This window comes from Seriola lalandi, unplaced genomic scaffold (assembly GCF_002814215.2).
Source record: "Seriola lalandi dorsalis isolate HSWRI2012SDOR001 ecotype SW California unplaced genomic scaffold, Sedor1 jcf7180002054425, whole genome shotgun sequence".
Classification (NCBI taxonomy): domain Eukaryota; kingdom Metazoa; phylum Chordata; class Actinopteri; order Carangiformes; family Carangidae; genus Seriola; species Seriola lalandi.
In genome coordinates, this window is record NW_019524978.1 from 3,455,927 (window position 1) to 3,465,634 (window position 9,708).

Genomic DNA, 9,708 nt, shown 5'->3' on the forward strand with positions numbered 1-9,708 from the left:
CTGAAAAGTTTTAAGAACCTATACTGTTTTTTTCCCCCTCAAAATACTGTCTGTATTATGTAGAGTATGGAGAGTGGTGGGCTTTGAGCTTAACCTGTAACCACAAAATGACTTCAAAAGGATCACGGCACACTAATAGGTCAAAGCCTGATGTAATCTTAATCAAAAACAGGCTGGACTAAACGAATGAAGAGAAACAGATGGATGGAGCTAGATTAAGTGTGACTGACCACAAACAGAGAGAGAAAGAGGGTGAGCGAGGGAGGAATGAGAAAGTTTGAAGGGGAAGGTAGGAGAGGGGGAAAAAAGAGACAAAAACATGATGAGGTAAGGTTTCTTAGGAGGAAGGAAAGAAAGGAGAGAAAGGAAAAGGCGGACAAAATAAGAAAAGGAAAAGGTTTTTAAAGTAGATAAGTGTTAGATTTATCAGAGAAATAGAAAAAAAGTGTGAGAGGGAGCAATAGACAAATGTATGACAGCATATCCAACCTTACGGTAGGGAAGGTATCCATCCACTGACCGCAGCCTGCAGGCCAGATGAAGTGTGACCGGTGGTCAGACTGGACCTGAAGATTTTCCGCTGTTGAAAACACTTCCTGCCTGCTGTTTTCATGTAATGTGACCGCTCACAGTATGCTCCCCTGCCATACTTTAAGTTGTACAATATGTTATTTCTATGTTATTCCTTATGCCCACAGATTAGACTCTTGGCTCTCCAGGCCCTCCAGCCTTGGACGGACTCCACATAAGCAAATAATGATTCGACTGTCCAACATGTGTTAGTCTTCAAATTGAGTGGTGCTCTCCGCGGGGGAAGTCTGGGCAAGAATGACGATGATCAGAGCTACAATCATATCTGACAAGGTGATATGTTGTTTCTGTGCTGTCTTTTAGGGACTCTACATGATGACTTGATGAATGGCATTTTGCCAAAGAATCACTGAAACCAATGGGGGATTAAACAAAAGAATTAAATGGAGGCAAGGAGGGAGGAGATTTTTCTTAGTTAAGCGGATACATCTTATCAATAAAACACACACTTTTTAGCCACTGAGACACTTGACTTTCATAAATAGGCCAAACCAAACACTTGATGAATTTTTAAAACTCCTAAATCTTTGAAACCTATTGCAGCACTATTAAATTTACCCTGGTTTTGCTCATTCCTGTCCCATTCACAAACTGTACTGCAGGGTCGGATTTCTGCTCCCTGTCTGCCAGAGACCTGTCTGTGGCTGCTGTGGTATTCCACGCTGAATGAGTCATGTCTGGTGGTTATTATGGGCAGGCGTTTGGCTGCCCCTCGTCTCCTACCCCGTCTAGTGGCAGCAGACAAAATTACATCTATTTTTTTGAGGCTCGTCCAACCGAGCTGACTAAGATCAGGTTTTCATTTAACCAGGCTAGATGAATTAAGTACACGTTTTTGTTTAGTGATGTAAGAATAAATTGCGGTTTTAACTTCATGTTAGGTAGATTATTCTTATTTTCTCATTCAAAAATGAATGATTATGATGATGATGGAGAACATACCTGAAGGTGCATATGCAGATATCAAACCAATGACAGTGAGTTGAGAGGGAATTATTACTACATAGTATTTTGGAGTTCTACTGAGGCAAAAACAGATTAAACAATTGCACTTTTAACTATGAACATGATGAGAATTTTACGTCAAAGCTGCACTTTAAATCTTTTTCCTTTCTGTGGGGCTGGGAGGTGTAGGAGTTGTGTTATCATTGTGTTGATTTAAATTATGAAGATTTGACTCTCTTTTACCAAACTTACCTACCTTAGCAGATTGGATGAAAATAAATTAATATTTGACTGACTTACTGACAATTATTTTATTATCTTTCAATTTAGCCAGGTTACAGGCCGAAAAAAGATGCATTTAATGGGGCTATTTTGTACGTTTTTTCTGCCGCTGAACATGGTTTCTTGACAGGAGCGGGTGGTGATTGTTGCTTGATCAGAGCTTTGGCCATCATTTTGTTTACAAGACAAAAGGGTTATAATAAGCCCTCTGAGCAGCGTTAAGTCTTCAGGGCAGATTGGAGGCTACAGTGAGTCGCTATCGGAAAGTGACAAGACGGTCCAGGGCTAGCTGGTTAGCATGCTAACTTCAGTAGAAGAAAAGACGGCTTGATGCGCTGATGCCTACCAGTGAAGAGTGTTTCCTTCCTTTCAAAGGAATAGTTAGACCACTGCCATGTCTCTGTAAATATGAGGCCACCGTCAGCAGTTGGCTGGCATTGCATAAAGACTGAAAAAATGGGAAAACAGTTGGCTCTGTCCAAAGGCGACAAACTCCAACTACCAGCACCTCTGAAGCTCACTAATTCAAAGGTTCACACACAGGATATGTGAGGAAAAGAAGAGCACACCTTGTTCACTTCTTGTGTCTGGAAATCTTGGTCTCAGTCTGCAGTGGCACAAACTTTCTGCTTCAGAGCCAAAATACTGTCTGTCTGTCTGTATTTCTTGTGTGTTCATATATGGGTAAAAGCCATTTCCTAGTTGAGACTGAGAGAGAACATGTGTCTTCTGTATGTGTATGAGTGAGAGACAGTGTGTGGGAGTCTGTGTGTGTGTGTGTGTGTGTGTGTGTGTGTGTTTTGTGTGCCTGTGATGGCTTTACCATGTGCAGAGTCCCTGTATGGGACTGAATGAAGTCGGATATGAAGGAACCTGTCAGGTCTGGGCTACTGTCGGAAACCCTCCTTCTGTTACCTCCTACTCCTCCTCCTCTTCCTGCTCTTCCTCTTCGTTCCACTTTTACATCTGAACATTGTACAAGATGCTGGTTATACAGTGTATACAGTATATGTACTACTGTTAAGTTATATGTAAGATACAGTGTATAATTTGGCAAATAGGAAAAACAGTTGTTAAATCATTGCAGTTTTGTCACACCACTGCTGCTAATTCAAAATGTATAATAATGCTGTTTTCTTTTTCAACTCTGTAACTAAATGCTCAGGTAGCTCAAAAAGCCCTTGCTTGACCCTTTTCAAGTGGCGAACTATCGTCCGGTCTCATTACTTTCATTCTTATCTAAGTGCATAAAAAAGAGTGGTGGTCTCAGAACAGTCTCCTCAATCCAAATCAGTCGGGATTTAAGAGCAGCCACTTTACTGAAACAGCCCTGTTGTCTGAGACAGAAGCCCTAACTACAGGTCAGTCCTCAGTTCTTATCTTGCGGGACTTCTCAGCAGCCTTTGATACAGTGAACCAACACATCCTGCTATCCGCACACTCCAATATGGGCATCTTGGCAAAGTCCTTTCTTGGTTTCAATCCTATCTCACTGGGTGCTTCTTCATTATGTCATGGCAAGGGAAAACATCCTGATCCCATCCCCTTCCCCAGTGTAGTGCCCCAAGGATTGGTACTGGGACCTTTTTGTCTTAGCAATATACACCACCTTGGCCCAAAATGCCACATGTCACTCTATTACTCATCAACCTACAATGGCTACCCGTGGCTGCTGGAATCAAATTCAAGTCACTAATGCTTGCTTTCAGTGACTTCTGGGTCTGTTCCCATCTATCATTGATTTGCTTTTGAAGTTTGAGACGTATAAAGTCAGCAGACACAGATGTAAGATAAATAAAGGGTCAAAATAATTTTCAATTCTGCAATTTTTCCAATGAACCAAAACAGCTCTGAATAAAATTTATTGTTGTTGGACAGGTTAAGAGAAAAAAAAGTTTGAAAAGAACCAATCTTTCTGTCTTTAGCACTCACTTGTAGGTTTCTTTATTAAACAAACTGTGATGAAAACGTTTTCAACAGTAGCACTTCATTAAAGAAAGATTCCTTAACATTGAAGCTAGTGAGTAAAATGTTGATGAATGTGGTTGAAAAACAGGAATTACCAAATGACTTTTCAGCAACTTATTCTTCAATTGAACCAAAATGGCTGTAAACATCCAGTAAATGATTCAGCCACTGTTCTGGGTTTTATTTTTTGATTTTCAAAGGACTACATGTTTATGTCAACCTTTAAAACACATTATCACCACCAAAGTACTAATACTAAAACTAACTAATAAGCTGTCTCCCACTGATAATTGTCCTTTTGTAGCTTTGGGGACAGTTGAATATATAACACAAGCATTTGTATATTGTATGTGCACATTTTCAGTGAGCTGACAGTTTGTTTTATTTTGTTCTACTTTGTCAGATGTATTTGTTTTAGCTTTTAGTGGGCTGTACAAAAAGGAAATTTTTCATGAATAAAAATTATTTACTTGAATGGGAAATGCAATCTCTAAAGATAGATAGATTAGAGTTTTTAGATAGTTAGATTACTGACTAGAAACTCTGAGGTGGCACAGAGGGGGAACGAGCAGATCTGGAGTTTGTCCAGTCCCACCCTGGCAGCCCTCTGGCTACGCCCCTGGTTTCACCTCGTCCACATGGAACAAGCTCAGTCCAGGACTTTCCTGCAATCCCAGCCCCAATCCTAACCTTAACCCAAACCCTGTAATTAGTTTTTTTGGAGGGAAAATGGTCCACACAAGTCATTTTCTGGTAATTGACTGCAAGTAGAGTTTAAATGGTCACAGACACATATACACACAGGCACACGAGCAGCCTGCATGCACACACACATAAACACACTTAGTCATATACACAGTGGTCGTGCAGCTGCGGCGTGTGTGATAATGAGACAATCCTTGGAGGGACTCATCTGGACTGCGTTATATCATCTCCCTGGAAACAGTCCACAGCTCTAAAATAGGAGTGTTTGCTCCCAGTCAGCTGCAGCATGATGTCATCCAATATAATTCCTACAATCAAGGAAAAAAACAGATATTTGATGACATGTGAATGTGCAAAGAACAGTGGTTTCTTTAAATATGGAGATTCTTGTGGTGTAGACTAATTCGGAGCTCAGTCTGCAGCTAATGTTTGTCTAAACAGAGACTTGCCATAAACAGAAAAACTTGTTGCCTGAGCCCTTGCACCTGTCTCTTATTTTCTTAAGTGGATGAACAGTTGAAAAAAAAAAAATAAAGAGCTTTGTTTTTAATCCACTAAACACATTAGTTATGTTTTTCTTCTCCTGTTGCTTTATCAGCATTGATACATAGAGAGAGCCACAAAAAGTACAGAATACTGTACATAGCCTACATGAAAAACGTACCTCAGTCTGGTATTTCACAGGGTCTTCCAGGTGTTCCACTTTTCTAATGAGTTTCACTGAGCTACTGACTTCATAGCACTCACTAGGTGTCCCCCCCTGCTGTGGCTTGTATTACTAACTCCACATCTGGATGGGGCAGTTTTACAGTACATTTCCAGTTTTACAGTAGAACCATATGCAGACGAAATATGTTTAAATTGCATACGTCAGCAAAGAAACTTTCACAATAGACCTTAATTAGGCTTTACTCTCTCTTTTTTTATTTAATGGTTTGGTCAGTTAAAAAGTTGGTTTGGAAGTTTAAAAGTCAGAATAAAGGGTCTCTTCCGTAGCAACCTGTCACTTTTTTTTTTATTTTGGCTGAAAGGATGTGAATCAATATGAATGTGAGCGTGACCGTGTCACTCTCGCTTTAAAAGAGCCTCAGATTGGCCGGGTCTGGTCTGTTTCCCGGGCAATAGCTTTATTAAAGACTGCATCTGTGTGTGTGTGTCTGTGAGTGTGTGTGTGTGTGTTGTGTGTGCGTGTGTAGTGTGTGTGTGTGTGTGTGTGTGTGTGTGTGGTTTACTAGCCGGCTGCGGTGGTTCTCAGGGGACAGCCCTCTCCAGCTGCTGCTTTACAAGACTGTAACATCAAACACACACGTACACACACACTTAACACAAAGGTTTGACTTCACACATCTTTCACTCTGCTCAGCCTCCCTTAACAAGTTCATCAAATGAACTCTTCTCCTCACTTCTCCCACTCCCAACATACAAATGATCTTGACTCTCAAACCTCCTGCAGGCACTCTCTTTACAGTAAAATACACACACTGTACACAACAAGTCCTTAAACGACCATATAGGTCGCTTGTCCTATATCCTCAAATAGGACCCATAGGAGCCAGAGGCAGGCGTACTGGACCTTTGTCATCATGGTTAAGGTTGTGCGACAGTCACGGTTTGGTTAGTTTTAGGCACAAAAACTGCTTAGTAGGGTTTGGGGAAAGATTATGGTTTGGGTGAAAAATAAGTTCTTCATTAGAGTACCTTTGTTGTCATGGTCACATTAATAAACAGGGTTGTGAAACGGTCATGAATGTGAGAAACACTGTTGGTTGTTTCATCAGTTTCACACTGGAGATGAAAGCAGTCTCCTGGGTGAAAGTCGTGAGTTTTGTTGACCCATCCATCCACAACAACCTCCTCTTTATTGTTCTTATATAGTACATCTAACTTAGTACAGCTAACTTCCTTCTTTGCTTCCATCATAATTACTACAGTCGCTACAGTGGCCTAACAATAAAACATGACTATAGGTCAGAATAAGCTGCTTGCATAGATGGCCTATGGCCTCTTTTTTTCTTTTGTTGTGTATTCTTTTCTGTGTATTATATGGTATATGTATAGCCAGTGTATAAATTTGAATAAGCACGACAACAGGTGTAGCTCTGCAGGGACCGTGACCTCTGACCTCACTGGAGCAGGATAAGCAAATCCACAAAGCAAAAATCCTCTCTTCAACCCCCCCTGCTGCCCAGTCATTTCAGTTATACTTTCTTCAAGGTCTGGTCTGTGAAAGTTCCTTGACTGCTGCTCCACAGTAGTAGGCTACAGTCATAAAATTCAATATGAAGTATATAATGTTTGTACTTGACCTAGCAGTAAAACCGCTTTTGCATTTTATATTTATTTGTATTATACCTACTCTTCAGCTTTTCCAGAGTAAAAGTTTTGGACAAAATTGGACAGCTAGAACGAAATCTGAAAAGCAGTGCACTGGAAATCTGTCAGAGATAACTGAGAGATTTACTGTATTGAGTGCATTTACTTAGTCAGCAAATAGTGGTACCACTGCATATCTAGTACAGAAAACATACTGTAGAATAAAATCATAAAACCAAGGTGTCAGCCTATATATATATGTTTGTGCTTGGAAATTAGAATGAACTAATTTATAGTATTAATACTAATTTAATAGTATTAACTATTAATATTTTATAACATGTAGGTTTTGCTTCAGTTCACCTAATGGTGTTTGTATTTTAAAGCTGCTGTTTGAAAAATTTGACCCAGGGATAACATGATGCAACATTTGGGAAACATACTTAACTGCTTTCTTGTGTTAGGTGAGCAGATTGATACCTTTCCTGTGTAAGTTAAACATGAAGGTTGGCTCCTGGTTGTCTGGAGACCTTACAGCGAATCACAACTTCAGGAAGATAGTCAGTCACACAATCCGACAACCCACCTGGGTTTTTTTGTTACCTTAGCCAGATTGGCTCTTTTCTTATGTTTCCAGTCTTAATGCTAAGCTAACTATGTTGACTCCAACATAGCATATTAGCATACAGCTATGAGAGCTGTACCGATCCTCCCATCCAACTCTTGGCAAGAAATTTCCCAAAATGTCAAATTGTTGCTTTAAGCTTCATTTCATCACCTCTGTGGTTGGGGATGTGGCTATTTACCAGACCATACACAAACTGGGGGAAACAAGGGGGGTTTCTCCCTTTGTGACCCTTTTCTTGATTCCAGCAGGTGTATTCTTACATATAAATCTTGCCCATAGGTCAAAAGTGCACATAACTTCAAGCAAGCAGATGAGTTTTGCTTTTTAACTTTAGACTGTTTTAACTTTGAAATTATTGTCTTTCCTTGTCTTTGTACACATATGACACTCACTGTTTTTGCTGTAGTGTCACTGTTTCTGTCTCAATATTTCTATTTCTCAATGACAATTACTATAAGCTTTCAAACGTAATGGCAATGTCTGCGAGCGGGCTCTTAACCAAGTTGTACCCGTGTCTTTTTCTGTGTGTCCCCCCCCCCCATTGTTGTTTCTGTCTCTCTCAGTGATGTGAGCTCCCTGGCATTTGAAGCAGCCAGTCATTACACCATGGAACGTAGTGGAGCCAACCAAAGCCTTAAGAGTTTGGAAAACCATGGTGTGAACCTTTTTTTTTTTTTGTTACCTTTCAGCTGATATCCATTTATCATGGCTGACCCTGTTAACATACCATGTTAAGTTATTTGTTTCTCAAAGAGAGCCAATGGTTCATTAAATGTTCAGAAAAGTGAACTGCATTCACATTTTTAGTTTTGTATTTATTCCAATAAGCTCAAACCGTCCAACTGTTGCACTCAAGTGTGGCTCTGGAAATGATTGGAAGTCAAGCAACCAGAGCCGGGCAGCCTGGCTGAGAGGAAAACATATAGTCCAGGAAAAGAAAAACACAAGTGGTAGGCAGAGATGGTGGCAGATGGGGGTAGAAGAAAAAGCAAGCGAAAAGCGATTGAGAGAGTTGAAGAGAAAGTTAAAAATACAGGGAGAGAGGTGAGGTGGTGAGTGAGTCAGGTGGTCAAATCGTTCCTGCCACCTCATTAGTGGCGATGACATCACAGCTGATTTCTCTTTTGGTGTGCTACTACCGCTCCACCACTCCTCTGCTACAGGAGAGGTAGAGCTGCTACTGGCCAGAGTCTTTAACGGCAGAGTCTGGGGAGCTGCTTTTATGTCCCCAATAACTCAGAGCAAGTAAAAAGAAGGCTGGATCCACTCAGATTGGAGAAGCCTTCTTTGAGCTGAGTAATCACAGCTCAGAGTTTTTAATATTACAGTTACTCCATTTCATGAATGGTCCGTAGAGCAGCTGCAGCTGTCTGTATTCAACTGATTCAGTTGTAACAAAGACTTTAACAGCTTCTCTTGAGGATATGGCTCATGTTAATGCCTACAGAGAGCTTTCAAAGTTGTTTATACTGCAACAAAGCAAATATCTCACAGGTGACCAGCAGTGCTTCCAAACTGGCACCCAGTCAATTCGTATACCTTTGTGAAGTGTCTCTCCATTCATTTTTTGTATCCAACATTGATTCAACAGGAAACAGAGGGCTAATAGTCATGAAAAGAGAGTTTTAAGGCCTGCTCAGAGTTTGATTGGCTACAGAAAAGTGAATAGTACCTTGATTTTTTTTCCCTTTTATATCTGCTGACATGAACCAGACCTTTCACCTACACTGGAATAAAGTGCTGAGAGAGTGTGACAGAGTGTGGAGAGGGGTCTGGCATTGAGTACATTTAACATAATTCCATACGACAATAACAGAACATAATTTTCTGGGAGATACACAAGATTTATAGGAGATACAAGGGATTTATGTTTGTAAGTTAAGGTGCTATGGTGTAGCTGTGAAGCCCATGCACATGATTGTGCAACAGTCTACACAGCTAACTTGCACCTCCTAAAATATGTACGTTGGGGCTATGCTGACTACAGAGATGCCACATGGAGACTGCAAGAGCTATGATATGTATAATTACCAATTATCTTTATCTTTGAAGGAGTAATGACAGTAAAATGTGATAGCAGCATTTCATTGCATCCGCTGGTCAGGACTCATGCCCTAGATCCAGAATGTCCCAGACTACAATTACATTAAAAATACTCTCCATTTAAAAATAACACTCCAGCACATTCAAACAAGACAGAAAAAGAGACTGTTGATCAACCATATTAGGTTCACCTTAGCTGTGTGTTTGCTGCCAATTTGAATCCCCTGACAAAA